The sequence below is a fragment of the Macaca nemestrina genome, chromosome 3 (assembly GCF_043159975.1).
Source record: "Macaca nemestrina isolate mMacNem1 chromosome 3, mMacNem.hap1, whole genome shotgun sequence".
Classification (NCBI taxonomy): domain Eukaryota; kingdom Metazoa; phylum Chordata; class Mammalia; order Primates; family Cercopithecidae; genus Macaca; species Macaca nemestrina.
Window position 1 is genome coordinate 185,653,322 of NC_092127.1, and position 23,583 is coordinate 185,676,904.

The 23,583-nt window shown below is 38.7% G+C and overlaps 1 non-coding gene across 38 annotated transcripts in view; it reads right to left on the reverse strand.

The window, feature by feature from the left end:
- Nucleotides 1-23,583, reverse strand: part of LOC105487940 (uncharacterized) — a 224,040-nt gene that overhangs the window by 36,845 nt on the left and 163,612 nt on the right. For 31 of the 38 annotated variants that reach the window (XR_011621476.1, XR_011621475.1, XR_011621473.1 and 28 more), the window contains 4 exons: nucleotides 9,817-10,029; nucleotides 9,176-9,262; nucleotides 8,880-8,946; nucleotides 7,770-8,008 (listed from right to left, as the gene is read on the reverse strand). The exons of 2 other annotated variants lie outside the window; for them this stretch is intronic. This is a non-coding gene — a transcript (uncharacterized protein). Of the gene's footprint in view, nucleotides 1-7,769; nucleotides 8,009-8,879; nucleotides 8,947-9,175; nucleotides 9,263-9,816; nucleotides 10,030-11,347; nucleotides 11,664-11,763; nucleotides 12,449-23,583 lie in introns of those variants that run through there. 5 more of the 38 variants (XR_011621502.1, XR_011621491.1, XR_011621504.1 and 2 more) reach the window with 4 other exon arrangements.

Genomic DNA, 23,583 nt, shown 5'->3' on the forward strand with positions numbered 1-23,583 from the left:
ACAGTAAATATTTTAAGCTTTGTGCCCCATAAGATTTCTATGGGAACTACTTGATTCTTCCACCGTAGGGCAAAAGCAGCCATAGATAATATGTAAACAAGTGAATGATGCTGTCTTCCAGTAAATCTTTATTTCTAAACTAGACAGCAGTCTGGATTTGGCCAATGGGCTACAACGCACCTACCCTAGTTCTACATGAGCTTAAATTTTGGTGTCCTCAAGGCGGGGTGCAATGACTCATGCCTATAATCCCAGCACTTTGGGAGGCTGAGGCAAATGGATCACTTGAGGTCTAGAGTTCGAGACCAGCCTGGACAACATGGTGAAACCCCATCTCTACTGAAAATACAAAAATTAGTTGGGTGTGATGGCAAGTGCCTGTAATCCCAGCTTCTTGGGTGGCTAAGGCATGAGAATTGCTTGAAACCCAGAGGCAGAGGTTGCAGTGAGCCGAGATCACGCCATTACACTGCAGCCTGGGTGACAGAGTGAGACTCCATGTCAAAAACAAGTAAATAAAATAAAATAAATAAATGTTGGTTTCCTCAATTTGGGGATTATTTTCTTCTCACTCTATATTCCCCCCTTAGGTGTTGCTACCTACTTCGATGGTTTCAAAGGCCATCTGTTTTCCAAGATATTCCAAATGCATACTTCAGACTTGATGTATCTTCTGACATCCAGATCCATTTATCTAGGTTCCTGATGAACATTGTTTTCCTAGACTAGCTCACATTTCTGTCAAAATTAAGAGAGTTCATCTCACCATCTCCACTAAGCCTCTCACCCAGACCTTGCTCTGAATACCTTTCTCTCTTTCCAAAAATAGCACTTCTAGCCACCTTTTGTTTATTAATTATCCAAACTGCTTCCACATTTTTATCTTTTTTCTTTTCTTTTTCCATTCACCTATTTGCTTAAGCCAGAAAACTAAAAGCCAGACATAACACCTCCTTCTCCATTACTCCCCATATTAGGTTTTCAAATTCAGTTAAGTATAGCACTAAAATAGCTCTCAACTATAATCCCCTCTGTGTATCACCACGTTCACACCACTGCCATACCAAGTTACCATCACTTCTGGCATGGACCGCCTTGATGCCTTTGTAAAGGGTTTCTCAGAATCCAGTCATCCACTCTTATGCTCTTCTACTACATGTTATATCCATTCTAGAATTTCTTTTTTATGGGAGGGAGACAGGGGCATGCTCTGTCATCCAGGTTGGAGTACAGTGGTGCGATCCTAGCTCACAGCAGCTTCGGCCTCCCAGGCTCAAGTGATCCTCTCACCTCAGCCTTCCGAGTAACTGAGATTACAAGCGTAAGCCACCATCCCCAGTTAATTTTTAAATGTTTTGTAGAGAAGGAGTCTTGCTACATTGCCCAGACTGGTCTTGAACTGCTGGCCTCAAGTGATTCCCCTGCCTTGGCCTCCCAAATCACTGGGATTACAGGTGTGACCCACTGTGTCCAGCTTCCAAAGTGACCTTTTTGATAAGACCTCTGATTATGGTCATCCCTGCTTTAAACCTGTCAAAAGATTCCTTGGGCTCTATGGATAGATCCACATCCTTATTACTCTTCCCACACTGTATCCTTAGCTCATAACCATGTTTATTAGTTTCCTAGGACTGTTATAAAAATAACCAGAAATCTAGTGCCTTAACACACATTTATTAACGTATAGCTCTAGAACCCAGACATCTGAAATGGGACTCAAAGCTAAAATCAAGATTGGAAGGGCTGTGTTCTTTCTGGAGGCTCAGAGGAGAATTCATTACCAGGCCTTTTTCGGTTTCTAGAGGCCCCATATTTACTGCTGTGTGGCCTTCAGTCAGTAATCATGTATTTCCGATCTCTGTTGCTTCCAGTGTCACATCTTCTCTTGCTCTGCCTCTCCTGCCTTGCATAAGGACTCTGTGATTCCATAGAGCCTGCCTGGATAGTCCAAGATAACCTCCTCATTCCAGCATTGATCTTCACTTAGTCACACGCGTGGTGTTTCTTTGCCAAAAAGTTAGCATGGCCACAGGTGCTGGAGATTAGAGCATAGGCTTCTTATGGGGGCTGTTCTTCTGCAAACCAAACTTCATCTCTCAATTTTCAGGCTCCTAACACACTGGCCTTCACTATCTCATTGAAAGCCGCTATTTTCTCCTCCTCCTCCAAGTCCTCTGCACATGATATGTCCTCTCTCTGAAATTCTCTTCCTTCAACTCCGCCTTTGGCTAACTCCCAATGACCCTTAATATATTAGTATACATATTTCTTCTCCAGAGAGAAACTTTATTTGACCCTCTTAATCCCTTTAAAGTTAAGTTAACCTTAATTTATTCTCTTATATCCTCCTATATTTTTGTGTTTTCACATGTTTCAGAGTTGAACTTAAATTCCAGCATAATTATTTCTTTGAGGTCTGGGCACTCCATTAGATTGCAAGCTTACTAAGGGCAGAGCACTGTCCGTATTTACCACATGTTATACTAAGCACCTAACACATTGTACCTGCTCACCAAATATGAATGGAATTAGTCAACAGTTTAATAAAAATATCAATTTATTAAAACATTAATATTTCAAAAAGGGTAATGAAATATTACCCTTTGATCATAATTTTAAATGATGACTAATTTTAAAGACAGAGTATCAGGGGATCAAGATATGTTTTAGGAGAGGGGAGCATCTTTTGTGAAAGTTTGAGTAAGAGGACATTGTTCAGGAATTACAAATAATTTGAAAAGACTGGAAGATACATTCCCATAGTTGGTGGTGGCAAAAGTAGGACTAAGATGTAAATAGAGACCAGATCATAAACTGTCTATAACATTTAAGATGCCATCAGTGGCAAATAATAGGTAACCTAACCTAAGGCACTTAAGGAATACAAGATTCTAATCAGTGTCTGAAAGTAAACTGTCCTGGATCAGATTCAGTAGCTCAAAAGTATTAGGGTACTGGGTTTGAATCTTGGGCATTCTCTTGGTTTTTCTCTCATTGTTGCAATGGCTGCCATAGCAACAAATATTCTTAGTCCCTCAGAACAATGTCCCAGATATGGAGGGAGAGAATGGGAGAAAAAGGTTCCTGACTTGCATTAAGCTCCTCTTTTTTTGTAAAGGAGAAAAAAATATTTCCAGAAGCTCCCAGTAGATTTTTCATTTTGTTTAGGGATACCTATTTAGCAAATAAAAATACAAGATGCTCAGTTAAATTTGAATTTCACGTAAGCAATAATACTGTTTAGTATAATAATCAGAACATACTTATACTAACAAAAAGTTACTTATTTGAAATTAGGATTTTACTGAGTACTATGTATTTTATCTGGAAATTCTACTCTTACTTCAATAGTGAGAGCAGGATTATATATGCTCACCCCTAGACTAGTCACAGGTAAATATTAATGTGGATGCCATGATGAGCTTAGTTTCCTGGGCCTGGGCACATTGCCAAAATATGGGTGTAGTTAGCAAAGTCAGGAAAGACTGGTTGTTACATGAGTACAAACTGTGTCAGCCACAGGATCTGTGTAAATTGGTAAGGTGGTTTTATTCCTGTCTGTAGATGATGTAGAAGTGTTGAAGGATTTAAGCAAAGAACTGATATAATTAGTTTGGAAATTCGTGTAAAGATATCTTCTCTGGTAACGTGCAGATTGGTAAAATTAGAGGAAGAGATATCAGATAAGAAGCTATGACATTAGATGTGTTAAAGAATTGTGAAGGCACTTGAACCTAAGAAATAGCAGAAGGAATTTAGAAATATGTAAGAGGATTATATATGCATATTTATTGATCATAGTTGTCAAGATTTCAGACTTTGGACTAGAAATGTTTTTGCGTTATATTTTGGCTTTGCTGTAAAATATGTGTGTAAGTTTCTTTATCTTACTGGCCTTAGTTTCCTTATCTCTAAACATGAAGATAATAAAACTATGTGATTTATTATGGCATTGAATGAGGTTTCAGTTAGTCAGGGTTCTCCAAAGGACACACACACATACACAGTGTGCATGTATATATATTCTGCCCACTTTATATAAACATTTGTATGTGTGTGTGCGTGTGTGCATGTGTGTGTGTGAAAGGGAGTTTATTAGGAAGAACTGGCTCACATGATTACAAAGTCCCATGAGAAGTGATTACAAGGTGGAGGATGAAAGAAGCCTGTAGCGTGGCTCCCCAGGAAGCTAGTAGCATGGCTCAGTCCAACTTCAAAAGCCTCAAAACCAGGAAAGGTAACAGGACAGCTTCCAGTCTGAAGCTGAGGGCCTGAGAGCCCCTGGAAGGTTTCTGGTGGATCCCAGAGTCCAAAGGTCAAAGAACCTGGAGTTTGGTGTCCACAGTCAGGAGGGATAAAAAGACTTACTGCTCTGGAAGACAGAGACAGAGAGAGAGAGAGAGATACACAAAAAGGAAGCCAAGTAACCTTACCGCCCTCTTTCTTTTGCCTGCATTGTTCTATTAATAGCTGCACCCATGGTAGATTGGATGATGCATAGTCACACTGAGGGTAGTCATCGTCTCTCAACCCACTGACTCACTTGTCAATTTACTTTGAAAATTCCCTCACAGACACACCCAGAAACAATGCTTCACCAGCCATCTGGGCATCCTTAAATCCAGTCTAGTTGACTGACAACTAATATTAAAAACAAAGTGAGCCTAATATGCATTTAATGGATGTTAGCTGCGTTTATTATTTTGGTTTTACTGTTAGTTTTGTCATGCATTATGACAGGTATGATACAGCGTTGAAGATAAAAGATAAAAATTCTCCCCAACCTGCTCTACCCATGATCTTTCCCATCTCAGGTGATAACAACTCCTTCCTTCCAGATGCTCAGAACAAAAACTTTATTGTTACCACTGATGTCTCTTTCTCTTACATTCTATATTCAGTTTTGGGGGGATTCCTTCTGGCACTCAGAATATATTCAAAATGCATCCAGAATTCTGCCATTGCTCACCACTTCCCCTGCTGACCCTCTGGTCTGAGCTGCCATCATCTCAGTGGATTGGGGTGAGTATTGCTCTAATAGACTTCCCTGCTTGTACTCCAGTTCCCTGTTGTCCATGCTCAGCACAGTGGCCAGGGTGCTTAACCACTAGGTCAGATTTTGCTGATTTTTGCTCATTCCTGCAATGGCTTCCCACTCTACTAAAAATAATAGCCGAAGTATTTAAACTACATGACTGATCCCCTGTTTGTTCGCCGACTTCACCAGCTGTGGCTCCTTTGCTAACTCCACTTGGTCCTGGTTGATCTGTCTGCCCAGGCTACTCTTTCTGCAGATATTTAAATACCTCATTGTTTAACTCCTTCGAGTTTTCCTCAAATCACACCCACTCAATGAACCCAACTTCAGCTACCTTATTAACAATGTCAAGCAACTATCACCAGCCAAAGTGCCATTCAATATTCCCTTCATCTATTGTGTCTTTTTATCTGTTTTTCCCATGGCCCTGATTGTATTCTAATTTACAACATAGTTTACTTATTTGTTATAATTATTGTTGGTTATGTGACTCTTCCTGTCTAGTTAGAACATCTTTATATGTTTTGTCCAACGACATATCAGAGCACCCAAAACAATGGGTTTTGGGTATTCAATACAATGCAATGACTAGTAGGTACTCAATAAATATTGGTTAAAAATACTAAGTTTTTACCATATGTGGTCACATATATGTCATTCACTCTTGCTCTTTATGTTTTAAAAACAAATAACTATTAAATACTTACTCTGTGTTAGGCATAGTTCTCATTATTTTGCATGTTATTGAATGCTTACAAGAATTTTGTGGTATGCATCTTTCCTTAGCAGTGAAACACAGTGGTTAAAGGCAGAAATTAGGGATATAGCACAGCAGAGAAAATCTCAGAATTTCAAATTATTATGCACGGATATAAGTCTTGGCTCTGCCACTTACTGGGTATAATGCCTTGAGCAAGTGACATAACCCCCTCTTGCCTCAGTACCTAGACTTTCTCATTTGGGAAACCAATACAGTCTATTGTAGTACAGCCCTCATAATACCATTGTTACTGTAATGGAGTTAACACATCTAAAGTATTAGAATGACGTCTGGAACAGAGTATACACTAAACTAGTGTAAGCTATTATTCTTACAATTAATATTTTGTCACTTTTTCACATTATGGACGTGAGACTTAGAGAAGCCAATTAACTTGGCCAAGGTCACATAGATAGTGAAGAGGCATTTAGGCCTTTGACCCCAAAACTGTGCTTTTAACCACCATGCAACAAGAAACACAAAAAGAAAAGTCTTTTGGGGGGAAATATAATGAGTTGAAATATGGATTTTTGTATCTTCACCCCAGGATATTTTCCACCTAAATTTAGACTTCCTAGAAAATATCAGATTTCTAGCTATATGTTTAATTTTCTCTCCAAGCTGGCATAAAGCAGACTTGATCTTTGGAAGACAGCAGGGTTCGTGTGATTATTTTCATGGCCTTTGCCAAAAGTCAGTCATTTAAACATCTTCACGGCACAAGACCAACTGCTTTATACATCAGCTGCTCTGTGAAAAAGTTGAAAATGTGATAGATTTGCTGACAAGCATATTTTATGTTTGATGTGCATATATTTTTTGCAATGATAAAAATAGCAGCCCTTAAGAGTTACTGAGTAGTTTGTTTTCCCTTCTGTCTCTTGAATATTTTGATCTTAAGAAAGAGCAGATGTCTTGCTCGTTTTCACCTGTGTTTCCAGTTTTAGCTTCCACAGTATGCATTGCTTCATTTATAAGAAAATATTCCTACCTACTGTGTGCAAAGTTGAATGTATGTTGTCTTGTGGGCAGACTCAAAAGCATCAAATATTGCATTATAATCTGGTAGGAAAAATGGAAAACCATGAATGTGTCAAATCTAGCAGTAACACCTCAGTGCAAGCCATAGTCATTCTTCACCTAAAGCACTGCAATAGCCTACTCATGCTCTCCCAGATTCTCTAAGCCATTCCACACTTAGAAGCCAGAGTGATTTTACTGCATTGCATACCTAACCGTGTTTGTCCTCCACATAAAATCTTTTAATGGCTTCTCATTGAAGTAAAATCCAAAATCTTTTCCATGACCAGAAAGGTCATGCATGATCCTGCCCCTGTCAATCTTTCTTAGACCAACTCTTACTAATGCCCATGCTATTCTGCCAAACTAGACATGATTTATATCACACCATCCAAACTTGTTCTGGACTCAGGACATTAGTACTTACTGTCTCTATATATTGCATGTTCTTTTCACAGATTTTCATATAAATAAACTCCTCAATACTTAGAAGCCAGTTATATTTATTTTTGTATTGAGGCCACATAATAAATATTTTCAGTTATACAGAGAAATTCTATGCCTCTTATTCTCTGCTGTATCCTCATTGTTCAAAGTACCAATCAATTATAGGTGCTCCCTAAGTGACTGTTGTTTTCTGATTGACTGACTGATGAACTGACTATGAATATATCTGCAAAAAAAGTAAAGGTTCCTCAGTGCCAATATAGAGTCATAGAGAAAATGTTAGGGATTCCATGAGAGGGTGCAATCAGGATAGAATGGTTATCGTGGACTGGTTCATTGAGAAAGAATCTGCTGAATCAGATCTGGCATAGGTAGTATCATTGTTATTTTTGTCATGGGTAAATATTTAGTGTCTGCTATGTGCGAAACAGTATTCTAAGTCTATTCTAGAAACAGTATTTAATATTCATAAAAACTCAGTGAGTTAGGCGCAGTGGCTCTCACCTGTAATCCCAGCAGGTGGGTCACTTGAGCCCAGGAGTTGGAGATCAGCCTGGGAAATATGACAAAAATGCATCTTTACAAAAAAAAAAAAAGAATTACGCTGGTGTGGTGGTGCACACCTGCAGTCCTAGCTACTTGGGAAGCTGATGCTGGAGGATTGCTTGAGCCCAGAGGTTGAAACTGCAATAAGTGTTGATCATGCCACTATACTCCATCCTGGGCAGCAGACTAGACACTTTCTGAAAACAAAACAAAGCAACAAAAACAACTCAGTAAGTCACTTTTCATTTTAAAAGCTACGACTGAGGGCCAAAGAAATTCTGACACATACAAGTTGACATCGTGAGCAGCAGAGCAGGAATTTGAATCTACACAAACGGTAGACTCCTTGCATTCAGTGGCTTTTCTACACTGGATTTGGACAAGTGGGGACAAAAGAAAAAGCCAATCTAGTTGGAGGAAAAAGTGTTATCACACGCAAGGAAGAGGGAACATCTAAATACCATATCAGGAGTATGTTAGTTGGTGAACCAAAGGGATAAACAGGAAGTTTAAAAGTCAATTGGAATCAGATCATTAAGGGGCTTCAGTAACAGGCTGAGATGTTAGAGTGACTGTAGAACACAGAAGGCATGGGAGGCCTTTGGAGAAGAAGTTGGTATGGGCTTAATCTGGGCTTTATCTGAATCACTATTCATTTTACAAGTATCCGGGTTTTAACTTGTAAGATCACTCATTTGAAAATCTTGTTCGCGAAGGAACAAAGTGAGAAGGGGTCTAGGGTCAGGAAGAATAATTAGGAATTGCAGTGTTTAGGACGAGAAGCAACTGATCTTTCTCATACTACTACTAACATGTTTCCCCAAAGAATTGTGGCTCAAAAATATTTCATTCTCAATAATTTTTATATTGCCACGGTCAGTATTATTAGCTTTATTTTGCAGGTAAAAACAATTTAATTTAAAATAATGATATTCAGGAAGGGCAAGTGATTAAAAAGCCCAAGATCAAATGATGAGCATGACTGAGAAGGGAAGATTTTCACGAAATTGTTAGGCAAAATTGGTTAAGTTTCCCCACTGAGGGAAGCATGGTTCCTGCAGCGCTTACCTCTCATCAAACAGCTCTATGTTGAGATCCTTTGCTGGTGCTGTCTCTATCTCACAAAGCTGCAGAACTGCCAGGAAGCAAGGAGCAAGAACATCAGAGCCCAATTCCTGGTTTTGAATACCAAGCCGGGCTTTCTATCTATTTCTCTCTAAAGAATGTATTTAACAGTACTTTGTCTCGGTTGCAAAGAGCTGTTTGTTTTCTTAAATCAAATCAATTAAATTGCGTAAAGTGCTTAGACCAACTCCTCGTATCAAATAAACTCTCCCAAATATTTTACTGTTGATGATACTTACAATAATTCTGCAAGCGTTACTATTTTTTTAATACGTGGGAGAATTAAAGCTCACACTAATGATGCTGTACCTCAGGAGTATTAATGCCTGAAAACAAAACAAAACAAAAAAAAACCTTGTGAAGAATAATAAATACATTTTCATTTCTTCTGGAAAATGTGAGCAATATCGCAAATGGGGAAGACTGGCAACAATTGTTAAATTTCCCTATACCAAAATATGATAAATCCACATTTCCTTTTCACTGTGAGGGGAGGATGATAGATGATAAGAAAGAGGTTGTGGGTCTCCCAGAACAAACACATTCACAAAAACCCACTGGCCAGGCCCTGCTCTTCAAGAACACTGCCTTAGCCAGTCTTACCCACTTCCTTTGATGTCCTGCGTCTGATTTGGTCAGGGTTCAAGAATACCCCTGGAGTCAAGCAGACTAGATCAGAACTTTGCTATTCCTTTACTAGCTGCGTGAATATAAACAAGCTGCTTAACCTCACTTGACCTACATTTTTTCATATATATATAATGAGCAAAGTGATTCTTAACTTCGAAGAATCTTCAGGTTCACAATTTACCGTGTAAATGGGTGCTGTGCTTAATAATGATTACAGAAACATTAGCAATCTCTATTTCTTGGTACTTACGGGTATTCCAAATATTCTGGATGATGGAAGTAGTTTAAATTTGAGGTGAATGAAAGCATTTTCTTGAAATACTGTTAATATAATTATCCACGTTTTTTCTTTTTCTTTTTCTAATCTTCATTTTTTACTTTCTCTAAAATTCTGTCTTTGCTGTCTCTCCCTGTTTGTTTCATCCATCCTATCCGAAGAGATGTTGTCAAGATGCAGTAAGATCTAGGAGAATGTCAAGCACAATGTGTGGTAGGTTGCGATCACTAACCAGCAATTCTAAGTCTCATCAGACAGGTCACATAAATTTGCTGAACCTCAATATCATAATCTCATAATATACCGTTTGCAGTTATGTAGCAACATTTAAAAATCAGTGGATAGAAAACTGCCTTGCACATAACACAAGTTGTTAGTTTCCTCTCCCTTTTCATCTCTTTTATCATTCTTCTGTCTCTGGATTGTCAAGGGACACTATTTCTCATTAGCTGTCTCAGCAGATATTCTTAAATGTCCTTGGGACTCAACATATACTCTGGGGAAGCATCAACAAAACCAAGAATTAGTGGATGAGGTGACCTGAGATGGGTTGAACTTTCCTAAAACCTTTGGGAGCACTGTGGGGACATGCACAAACCCAGCATTTATTCAATAATTTCCATTATTAATGCATCCAAAGCCTTGTATTCTCTTGAAGCAGTGGCTTCAAGGCCCACAGCCATCTCCCTCCACCTCCTCCCCTAAACCACTTCTCTGAACTTTGATCTGATGTTCCTATCATTTGCTCTGTTCCAGCCACTGCCAAGCCTTCCAAGAGACCTACTTTACCCTGGAATTCCCTTTCCATCCAGGGACTCTTAACACACACTCTGGGCCTAGTATGCCTTTTGCCCCCTTTTCTTTCTTATTTTTCTTTGTCACTTTTTACCATCTGACCTACCAATTTATTTCATGTATTTCTTTGTCTGTGTCTTTCATCACCCTCTATCCTATGAAGCCCGTGAGGCAGGGACGTGGTCTGCTTTGTTTACTGGGTCCAGCATGTAGAAGTTGCTCAGTACATACTGCCTAATGACTGAATGGTCAGAAGCATTTAAACTTGTTCATTTAATAATCACGTTGTGAAAATGGGAACAGCATGGTGAACACAAAGAGGTATTCCATGAAGTGAAGACACTGATCTTAAAGAAAACAAATACTAAAATAATCGCGTGTTATAACTACTCTTGATCCTAGCACTGTACCTCCTCAAATACAATCCTTGCCCTTCACTCTTTCTGGAATACTTGTGCAACATCGCAAATGGGGAAAATTGGCAATAATTATTAATTTTCCCTATACAAAAATGTGATAAATTCCCATTTCCCTCTTCACTGAGAAGAAGGTAGGATGATAGATGATAAAGAAGAGGTTGTGAATCTGGTCTGTAGTATGTTAGAGGGTGCCTGCCCCAGCAGGCTCCTGGCTGAGTTTTGCCAGTGGAAGGCAGTAGCATGAGTGCAAAGGCCAAGAGAAGGGAGAAACAGGGCATTTACTAATTTACTTGCTTCTCTGCCTCAGGCAGTGGTTGCATCTTCTCTATGCTGTGGGTTCCTTGTAGCTCCTTGGTGACAATGTCTGACTTGTCTCACTTTCTACCATTGTTTTCTCAGCTCCTCCATCATCTGTGCAGCCAATGATATTCTCTCATTATATTTTCTCCTTTGAAATCTGAAGGCACTTGGGGCTGTTTGTTTGTTTTTTCCTTTTTTGCTTACACTCTGACTGGCGATGCTGAGTGCTCTTCTGGGAAGGCGTATCTGTGAAGCACGTTACAGGGCCTCTCCTGGCCCAGTGGAGCTGTCCAATAAGAGGGTTTCCTAAAGCAGCGACAGATTACTCTTTGAGAAGGGGAACATGAAGAGGAGTCAACAACAATAGCAAGGGCAGTGAGCCTTTGAGAAAATGAAAATGACTTACGTGAAGGCTCTGTGCCAGGGGATAGTTGAGGTTCACAAATGACAGCACTGCAGAGCACATAGAATGAGTAGATGAAGTGAGAAGCATTTGGTCAGTCATCCTGATTCCTGCTGACAATTCATAGGTCTTTTTCCTGTAGTTCACGAAGCTCCACAGAAAAGTTTTAATCAAGGAGGGTTAAAGTGGTGTTCTCATCTGGTCCGTACTTTGTAAAGATAAGTAACTGCAATAGATAGGCTGCAAGATGCAGCCTGGGCGACCAGGTGGGAGGCTGGGGCTGCAGCCCAAGTGCCGGGGCCGAGTGGTTTGGCCCAGGATAGTGGTTGAGGCTTAGATGGGAAGAGAAGAGCCAGAAAACAGCCCAGTCCTGAGCTCATCTCCTCACTCTTCCTTCCTCTGCAGACTGCTGGCGTGTTCTCTTTGTTGCTCAGTCTGAGAGGTGCTGCCAGCTCCAACGGCTTTATTTTTATGTTGGCGCCTAAAAGCCTCACCTCAAAGAGAGGAGACTCTGGAGACAATGTGAAGGACAAGCAGGCACAGAGATACTTCCCTTCATCCACCCTTCCCACAGACCAGCTGAAGCAAAAGTTCAAAATAACTCCAAGCTGTTAGGAAAAAATTGCCAAAACCACTCCTCTTTCTCATGTAGTGACAAAGTGCTGCAGGGCCTGCCACGTTTGATTGTTCTCATTCTAGGCCTGCTTCCCTCTTCTCAGGTGGGCTAACTTACTTCCTCAGCTTTGCTTACATCTGTCTCTCGGGGTATTTCTAGGGGCTCTAAGACTAATCTGGTCCTCTCAGTAAAGACTTTTTGGGAACTACTTCTATTGCTTTTTGCAATGTTCCCTGTCACACAAGAGCAGTTTTCTGCCAGTGCAGAAAACTAGAACCAAATGATACCAACTAATAAATAAGGCTATTTCATGGTTGGCGAAGAAGCACTAGACTTGAAACCGGACAGTGTTTTACTGAGGTCACGCTGTTACTCCATCACCTTGGAGAGATCAACCAAGAAGCGGAGGCTTTGTGTCACAAGTGTAATATTTACTCACAGATACTGGACATAGTGATGAGACAGGCACCAGGGCTTCATACACACTGTTCCATTTCAACCTCCCAGTGACCCTTAAGAGAAAGGCTATTTATTTTGTCCATTTTCACAAGTAAGGAAACCAGCTCAGAGAGATTAGGGAACTGGCATGAAATCACACAACTGGCAAGTCATAGGGAGGAAATGAAACTCAGGTTTTCTTATCTCAAATCTTTGTTCCTACTATGACCCCTTCAATACAAGCTAGTGCCAGGAACATTGGGGTGAGAGCCAAAAGGATCTCAATCTGACGACTGCTTCTCTGCGTTGCCAGCTGGGCGATGTCAGGCAGGCAGCCCAGCCTCCCTGTGCCTTCCTCTTCCTTATCTGTGAAATAATGATGCTTTTATTATTTTAACTCATACTAAACCTTTTGTTGCAGTGTAGACCTTTACAAGATGCAGGGGACTGTGGAAGATTTCATGAGACAATTCATAGAAAACATCTAAACTGCGCTGTGGTCTGCAATTCAGATTGTACATTACGCGGAAATTTATTTCAGCCTTGTCTCAACTGTGCAACTCTAAATGCTTCACTTAAAACCTCTGAGTCTCACACGTGTACAGTGGGGTCAAATTTGACTTACCTAGAAGTTTTGTAACGAGGATTAAATAAAAATAATGATCATACAGAGCAACCCACATGTGGTAAGTGTATTCTCCTCTCTTTAGGTAGGACTCACAATCTTTCTATTTAAGCACTATCTGTCTATCTACCTCATGGTATAATTGAGATTATCCCCTTGATACAATTAGTGTACTGGAGAAAAAAAAAGCTCAAAAAATACTATATGGATGCTAAGGATTACTATCACTAAATTAAACTTTGAATTCTGTGAATAATTAGAAAGAATGAGTAATTAATGTCATATACTACATTACCTAGTGTTTTTCAGTTGTATATTCAGGGCCCTTAATTTGATGAGCCATTATTTATTTTTATGTATAAAAGACCAGTGTATTGCTTATCTTGTCTCTTTATAAGAATTGTTGATCCTAGCAGAAAGAAGAATATTTTTTAAATGAGCTATAACCAGTGGATATGAATGCAAATTCATAAACTCTAATATTCTTTCAGTATCTTTTCTTCATCATTTCACAATTGTTATTCCATGTGCTGATGATCAATCCCCTATTTCCGGGTGATTGCCTTATTAATGGCAGAATGATGAGAAAGGAATTAAATATTTGCACTAGGGGCTATGCTTAATTGAGTTCCTTCTCTGCTTATTGCAAGCTTCTGGTTTTGAAATTAAAACCAACAAAAATGATGCCATTTAGAAATATAGCTAATATGTGAAGTTGTTTAAATATGATAGAAATTCTACAGAGACTTGGACTTTGAATTTCATGTTCAGATATGTGGTGTAATTTTAGAAACAAAGTGTAATTTATTTCTAATTTTAAAAATTATCCAAGTTATATTGAGTTTATACATTGTCACCAAAACTATGTCAAAAACTGAGGGGTGAAATAAAAAACAATATAAACCCAATAACAGTTTAACATACCATATCATCTAATTAACTTACACAGCATCTTAAAGAAGGGTCTGTCTTTATTCTTATTAGCAGAGACTAAACTGAAATTCATTCATTTATTCAAGCACAAATATTTATTAGGACTCCTTGTTTGACAGCAATATACTTGATTCTGGGGATGTAACTGTAAACAGAACACTTAAGACCTCTATTCTCAATCTACTATTATTCTAGTAGTACAAATAGAACATGAAAAAGTAAATGCATGAAGGACAGGTAACTGTTAATTGTATTAAATGTTGAAAGCTGAAGATAAGCCAACTATGGGAAAATTCTGGAAGACTCCAGAGGGAGAAGCAAGTGCAAAGACCTAGAGAAGGAAGAGAAGAAACAAAGGAGGCAGGCATGACTGGAGCCAGCCAACAAAGGCATTGCATGGGGGACACATTCAGAGAGGTGTGTAGGTCGAGGTCAGACCATGCAAAGCTCTGTAGATGATGAAAAGTTACTTAGATTTTTTTCCATTGATAATGGGGAAGTAATGAAAGAGTTGAAGCAATGTGGTTATTTAATTTTTAAAAAAATGTTACTTTGGCTACTATCATCTAGAAAATGGACAAGATAGAGCAAGAATAGAAACAAGGAAATCAGTTAAGATGCTACTAAGGTGGTCTGGGAGAGAGATAATGTCAATGTGTGTTAGGATAGTGCTATCGGAGGAAATGATACACAGTGGCTTCTAGAAACAGGGCTGGTGTTATATTAGATATGGGAGGATGGACGAAGGGATAAATTATAGATTTTTCCCTTTAAATACTTGATTAAACCCAATTTCACTTACTGGCAAGAACAACTCTGGACATTAAAGATTTTGTTGCTTTTTATAACTATTTTTTTATTTTTTGACAGGACAGGAAGGATTAACTGTTCCATTTGGACATATTGTTTGAATGTAAAATGTAAGTTAAATAGACAGTTGAGTATACACCTTTGAAATTCAAGATCTTTATCTTACACGTACCAATTCGGGTTGTCATTTTCTTAGTATATTTAAAAACATAGGCCAGCCTGAGATCACCTAAGGGGAGAGTTTGTATAAGGAAAAAAAGAGTCCCTAAATTTGGGGCAGGGGATTTTTGATAGTTAATTTATGTGTCATCTTGACTGAATTAAGGAGCACACGGGTATCTAGTTAGTCACTATTTCTGGGTATGTCTGTGAGGATGTCTCTGGATGATACAATATTTCAGTCAGTGGATTCAGTGAAGTAGATGTCCCTCCCCATTACGGGTGGGCATCATACAATTTGTTGAGAGCCTGAATAGAACAGAAGGCAGGAATAGAAGAAATTTGCCCCCTTTTTTCTTCCAAACAGTTTGAACTGAGATATCTCATTTCATCTTATTTTGCACTTTTACTGGGATTTACACCATTGGCATTCCTAAATTTTAGGCCTTTGAACTCAGACTGAATTGTACTACTGGCTTTCCTGGGTCTACAACCTGAGGACAGCAGATCTTGGGACTTGTTGGCTTCCACAATTGCATGAGCTAATTCCTCATAATAAATCATATATATATATATGTATTCCTGTTGGTTCTGTTTCTCAGCATAACCCTGGCTAATACAGGATTAGAGGCTTAGAGAAGATAAACAATTTGCTCAACATTTCATGTCTAGTAAGTGGCAAACTTAAACCCTACCTCACTCTAAAGCCCATGCTTTTATGTCTTATTGCCTATTAGATGATATTTTAAGAGAGGTTTTAAAAATGAATAGACTTTTGATATCCAGGGATGCGGAGAAGGGCACTACAGATTAAGGATGCCATAATATTTATAGCACAAAAGCTGAAGAGGGCAGAGAGTGCACAGAGAACGGTGATCTTGTTGTTCAGTTGGTTTTAGCATAAGGTTTTAGGGGGAAATATTAGGAAATAAATTCATCTAGTATGCAGGGAAATGGGGGAAACCTATAGGTCTTCTCTTCACTGACTAGAGATTTAATAGAGGTGGATGAAATTCTAACATATCAATTCCTAAATACAAACCATCATGCATTTGGATGTTTTACTGTTATTATGTATGTGATTGCATGTGAAAGATAACTAGTACTTCTTCTCTGTGACTCCCAAAGGTAAGAGACATTTTTCAGAGAGTTAGGTTTACACTCAGTTGATAAAATAGTCCTGAAAATGTCTGACCTCTCTAAAGGGAAGAGTTTCAAGAAAATCTCAGTAACCACACATGTCCAAAAACTCACTGGATTTAGCATTCAGGAAGAATGTTCCTTATTTGGCAGCATTTTTCCCTTTAAATGTTCCAGTAGATGGCTAGCTTTAATCCCAAATAGTCAAACTATTTTTGTTTGCATGTTATTTTGAGAAGCCTTTGTTTTTCTCCATTCCTGGTATAGTTTTACATTTATTATAATTACTAAGATATAGGAGTAGAGAAAGAATATACTTTTATCTTTTCCTTATTGCTGTGTGTTTATGGCCTCGTAGATAAAGACTTGCTGAGAGACAAGTCAGACAGGAGCATAGTGCTTTACAACAGTCAGGAAAAGAATTGGGAAGAAGGGGAAAGAGGGTATAGAAGTAAGAAAAAAAATTGATGGACATTTGCATTCACTGCAATTATATGAAATGAATATGCAATCAGTGCATTATTTTCATCTATTATTAATGTTGGGTCAAGAATGTGGTAGATGTAGATGTAATATTAATTACAATCATTCCTATGAATTGTTTAATTCTGCCTATTTTGTTATGCAACAAGATAAAAACAACTATGTTTATGAAACAGGCTAACTTGGTTGAAAATTTTACTTAATTTTATGTAGCTCTGTTAAAATTGTCTTCATTACAACAGATTAATGTTTAGAAAAGAACATGAGTTTTGAAGTTAAAACTTAATTTGTTGAGCTTGCGTATCTGCAAATTATGAGCTATGGGACCCCTGACAAGTAGTGTAACTTTCTTCAGCCTCAGTTTCTGATTTGCAAACTCAGAATTAAATATTATTGTCTTGTTTCAACACTTAAAGACCAAGTGAGATGATAAACGTAAACGATCATGGTGCCAAATTCAATGAAAATCACTTCCTTTTCATTAAAATGAGATTTGGTGAGAGAAAGCGCCATCTTTTGAGGTCTTGGATACTATGTTAGTTGTTAGGGTTATCATAATAACATACCACAGACTGAATGGTTTAACCAGCAGAATTTTATTTTCTCACATTTCTGGAGGCTAGAATTTCTAAATCAAGAGATCTTTGATTTCTTCTGAGGCCTCTCTTCTTGGCTTGTAGATGGCCATCTTCTCCTTGTGTCCTCACATTGTCTTCCCTCTGTGGGTATCCTAACCTCTTCTTCTTGTCAGGGCACCAGTCATCTTGTATTAGGGTCCACCCACATAACCTCATTTTATTTTGATGGCCTCTTTAAAGTCCTTTCTCCAACTACAGTCACAATCTGAGTTACTGTGTGTTAGTATTTTAACATATGAATTTTGGGAGACATATAATTCTGCCCATAACAGATGGATTTGGGATGAATAGGTTTAGATAATTTTAAGTTCTGGTGTGAGTTTTTGTACCTTTGTTCATGCTTTCAAATTGAAGTTTAGTAAACAAAGAACAAAGCAACCAAATTCAAGCTTTACTAGGAATGCAATGAAATTTAACCAGGTGAGTTAGAATATTTGACATTAAAAGCAGCATACAGAACAAGTGAAAAAGAACAAGATAAGATCTATGTGTGAGTGTGTGTGAGTTTATTTGTGTATGAATGTATTTGTGTGTATGTGCAAAGGAGTGAGATTGTGAGTATATGTGAATGAGTGATTTTTGTAAGTTTGTGGATGTGCACTGATGTGAGTGTTTATGTGTGTCCCCGGAGTATGAGAGGAGAGATGATGTCCTCTGAGAAGAGGAACAATGCTATGAGTAAGCACATGCAGTTGAAAGACAGGTACATAGCATAAGTGGCACCACAAGAGAACAATTAAAACACAGTTATGCTACCATATGATGGCATGAGTTCTTACCTCCTTCTTCCTTTTGGAGTTGAGAGGAGGTTTCTTGTTTGTTTGTTTTTGTTTTGGTTTTGGTTTTTTGTATAATTTCAGCTGAAGCTAGGTTGAAGTACTGTATTAGTATGTTTACATGCTGTAATAAAGAACTGCCAGAGACTGGGCAATTTATAAAGAAAAGAGTTTTAATTGGTTCACAGCTACACATGGCTGGGGGGGAGCCTCAGTACACTTATAATCATGGCAGAAAGGGAAGCAGGCATGTCTTACGTGGTGGCAGGCAAGAGAATGTGTGTGAAGGAGACACTGTCAAACACTAGTAAAACCATCAGATCTCATGAGAACGAACTCACTATCACAAGAACAGCATGGAAGAAACCACCCCATGATCCAATTACCTCCCACCTGGTCCCTCCCTTGACACATGGGAATTACAGGGATTACAATTCGAGATGTGATGTGGGTGGGAATACAGAGCCAAATCATATTATTTTCACCCCAGCCCCTCCCAAATATTATGTCCATTTTATATTTCAAAACTAGCCATGTGTTTCCAACAGTCTCCCAAAGTCTTAATTTATTCCAGCATTAACTCAAAAGTCCAAGTCCAAAGTATTATCTGAGACAAGCACAAAACTCTACCTAGGAGTCTGTAAAATCAAAAGCAAGTTACTTACTTCCAAGTTACAATAGGGGTACGAGCATTGGACAAATTCTCTCATTCTAAATGGAAGAAATTAGCCAAAACCAAGGGGTTATAGACCCCATTCAAGTCCAAAATCCAGCAGCGAAATCATTAAATCTTAAAATTCCAAAATAATCTCCTTTGACTCCATGTTTCACCTCCAGGTCATGCTGATGCAAGAGGTGGCTTCCCACAGCTTTGGACAGCTCAGACCCTCTGGCTTTGCAGGATTCAGCCCCTGCAGCTGCTCCCATGGACTGGCATTGTATGCCTGCAACTTTTCTAGGCACATGGTGCAAGCTGCCAATGGATCTAACATTCTGGGGTCTAGAGGATGGTGTCCCTCTTTTCACAGCTCCATTAGATAGTGTCCCATTGGGGAGTCTGTGTGGGGACTCCAACCCCACATTTTCCTTACACACTGCTCTAGTAGAGGTTCTCCATGAGGTCTCCACTCCTGCAGCAGACTTCTGCTTGAACATCCAGGCATTCCCATACATCCTCTGTTGACTTCTGTACACCTGAAGGCCAAACACCACTTGGCAGCAATCAAGGCTTGGGGGTTGCACCCCCTGCAGCAATGACTTGAGCTGTACTTTGGCCCTTTTAGCCATGGCTGGAGTAGCTAGGATGCAAGATGCCAAGTCTCGAGGCGGCACACAGCAGCAAGTCCCTGGGCCCAGCCCACAAAACTATGTTTTCCTCCTAGTTCTCTGGGCCTGTAATGGAAGGGGCTGCCATGAAGATCTCTGACGTACCCTGGAGACATTTTCCCCCATTTTCTTGGCAATTAACATTGGATTCCTCATTACCTATACAAATTTTTGTAGGCGGCTTGAGTATCTCCCCAGAAAATGGGTTTCTATTTTCTACCACATGGTCAAGCTACAAATTTTCTGAACTTTTATACTCTGTCACCTCTTGAACGCTTTGCTACTTAGAAATTTCTTCTGCCAGATATCCTAAATCATCTTTCTGAAGTTCAAAGTTCCACAGGTCTCTAGGGCAGGGGCAAAATGCCACCAGTTTCTTTGCTAAAGCATAACAGGAGTGATTTTTACTCCAGTTCCTGATAAGTTTCTCATCTCCTTCAAAGACCACCTCAGCCCGGACCTCATTGTCCACATCATTATCAGCATTTTGGTCAAATCCATTCAACAAGTCTCTAGGAAGTTCCAAACTTTCCCACATTTTCCTGTCTTCTTCTGAGCCCTCCAAACTGTTCCACCCTCTGCCTGTTACTCAGTTCCAAAGTTGCTTCCACATTTTCAGGTTATCTTTATGAGAGTACCCCACTCTACCGGTACCAGTTTTCTGTATTAGTTCATTGTCACACTGCTACAAAAAACTGCCTGAGACTGAATCATTTGTAAAGAAAAGAAGTTTAATTGATTCACAGTTCTGCATGGCTGGGGAGGCTTCAGGAAACTTAGAATCATGGCAGAATGGGAAGCAGGCACATCTTATGTGGCAGCAGGTAAGAGAGAGCATATGAATGAGGAACTATAAAACACCTATAAAACATCAGTTCTCGTGAGAACTCATTCACTACTGTGAGAACAGCATGAAAGAAACCACTCCCATAATCCACTCAGCTCCCATGGGTCCCTCCCTGAACGTGTGGGGGATTATGAAGATTACAATTCAAGATGACATTTGTGTGGGGACACAGAGCCAAACCATATCAAATACCTACATCCAGTGCCATGATATGTAGTTGGCACAAGCTTGCCAACCAAATGAGCACCTGGAAAGGGGTATATGGAGGGATAAAATTCAGCCTACAGTCTGCCTGCCAAGCCATGAGCCCATCATGGAACTATCTCCTCCTGAGGAAAGGAGTGCTTTGTTTTGTTCTGGATTTTTATCTCTTATTTGAATAGAGATGCTGAATAGGCACCTCATAGCCTTGACTACCCCAGTGCCTCTGGCCTCACTGTCATCTCCAGAACCTAGAAGGGAAGGGCCAATAAGGCAAGAACATGTCTCTAGAATAGCCAGTACTGCATCTCTTATTTTATACACTATGAACCATAAGAATTGACTCACAATTTTTAAAAAAACTATTAACTAAGAGAAAGTAATATCCTGCAATGGTAGACTGTTAAAGAGAAGATAGGCTAATCCCTCCTGACAGTTCTGTGTTATTTTTTGAGAAGAAACACTACTCTTATAAAGACAGAACTGTGAGTAATGTAGCTTCTCCATAAATGTACATGTATGATAACTTTTGACTACTTTCTTAAAATATATCCCAGATTTCAAATCCTGCTTTTATCCACGTCCCATGGTTTTTTGCTGATAGATTCAGGATTAATGTTTCTGCAAAGTAACAATACACATCTCAAAATACATCAGCCTTATCTTTCTTATCAAAATACATCTGATATCAGTTAGAAGGTCAACATACTTTCTAGGCATCCTGAGACCAGGGTTATGATACCAAACTTCTGGATAATCTTGAGAGACACCAAGTCCTACTGGAACTAAAACCTTATGATCCCAAGCATGGCCCTTGAAAGCAGCATTTTATTGCTGCTAACTTGAATCACCCCTCTGGTCTGCATTTTTTCATTTAGAAGAAAAAGAGACTATAATATGCAAATAGTCTACTCTTGCAGATGTATAGGAATGTATGGTATACAGTAAATGGTATACCATATATTGGTATAACAAACATTGATGGTATAAAGTAAACCATCAAATGTATATGAATGAATAAATAACAGGTAATATGCATGTTGTTAAGATGTATTGAGATGGTATTATATCTCCAAAGTATTAAATCTTTAAAAGATAAAAGGACTTAACATTATTATAATACCTAATATATACATGCATATATAATACATAACATAGCATAATATAGAAATATTATAACAATATAATTAATAACATAATACAGCAATATTATGTTATAGATAAAAAGATTGAGATGAAAAGATTGAGATTAAAGGAAATTGTGGGGTTTTTCGCTTTTCTGTTTACCCAAAGCCTGCTTCTTGGAAACAGGTTGGAAATTTGAATCAGATCTTTCTTTTACCCAGTCCAGGGCACATCTATTATTTTTTCCAACAAATACATGTATGAGAAGCCCATCATCTGCAAATGTATATACTAGAAGCTGCAAGAAAAATACCACTATTGCCAAGAGAAAATATGCCAGTGATTATTTCCCAGCAAGACTGGGAGACAGCAATCGTGGCTGAGCAGTGGTGGAAGGCAGCTGGAATGATGAGCCCAGTGTATCTCCCTGATGTTTCATGTGACATTTCCCCACATACCTCTGAGAGGATGATGGATCTGCAAACACTCCAGGTTTACATTAAAAATAATGTATATTAATACTTCATTATTAAAGAAGAGTGTAAAGTTTTCTAATCACATGTGATGTTCAATTTTTATTTTATGAGAAAAATAATTTAGATTTTAAAAGCAATATTCTAGAGGCACTAGAATGCCAGGTTAAAGATTTGGGGATTTTTTTTCTAAAAAATAAAAGTAGATAGAAATGTATCATCCATTAACACATGGAACCTAGCAGTTTCTGAGCTTTCTCACACATGTCTTGCTTATCCACAGATCTGGCCCCACCTGACAACGACCCATCATTTTAGCTTTGTTTCAGGCTCTAAGATTCACCAATAGACTAAGGAGATTTAAGGAGCAGTGGTTCAATCACTAAGGAGATTCAGCACCAAAGCAGTGCATTTTCTTGGTCTGGCTTTTGGCATTAGCTCCAGTAATTCTATTCAGGACTCATTCGTGTTACCGTATCTCCCCATTCACATATCCACTTCCGGAGCTGGGTATGTATTTGAGCTTGAATCACTACCCAGTATATCAGCAAAGTAAAGGAGACCTTTATTATTTGAGCACAAATGGGGAAAGTCCAGATCCCCATGACAGCAGGATTATATTTGAATCCCCCAGCACATACTAAATAACAACTAAGCATATCTTAAGTACTGACCAAATGCTAAATTATATTCTCAGTTAGGAGCAAGCTAATGCTCTCAGGCTAAATCCAGCCTGCTGCTTATTTTCATAAATAAATTTTATTGAAACACATTCATGCTTCTTTATTTACTTATTGCCTGTGTCTGCTTTGCTCTGAAACAGCAGAGTTGAGTGGTTACGAAAGAGATGGTATCACCCATTAAAACTACAGTATTCATTATCTACCTCCTTATAGGGTGTCTGCTAATCCTTGTTCTAAGCTTCGTACCTAGGTTAATTCAATTTAGTATTCACAATTTCATGATGTAACAATATTTCCACATGTAAGTTAATGAGGTAAAGCTGTGACAAAGCCAAAGATTATATAGCTAAGAATCAGCAGAGCCAGGAGTTAAACTTAGCCCATCCACTCTGGAGTCTGTGCACTTAAAAACTATAAAACTATAGTTGTATATATTTTTACATGTAAAATAGCTTTATTTAAATATAATTTACATGACATACAATTCTTCCATTTAAACTAGACCATTCTGTTATGTTTAGAATATTCACAGAGTTGTGCAAACATCATA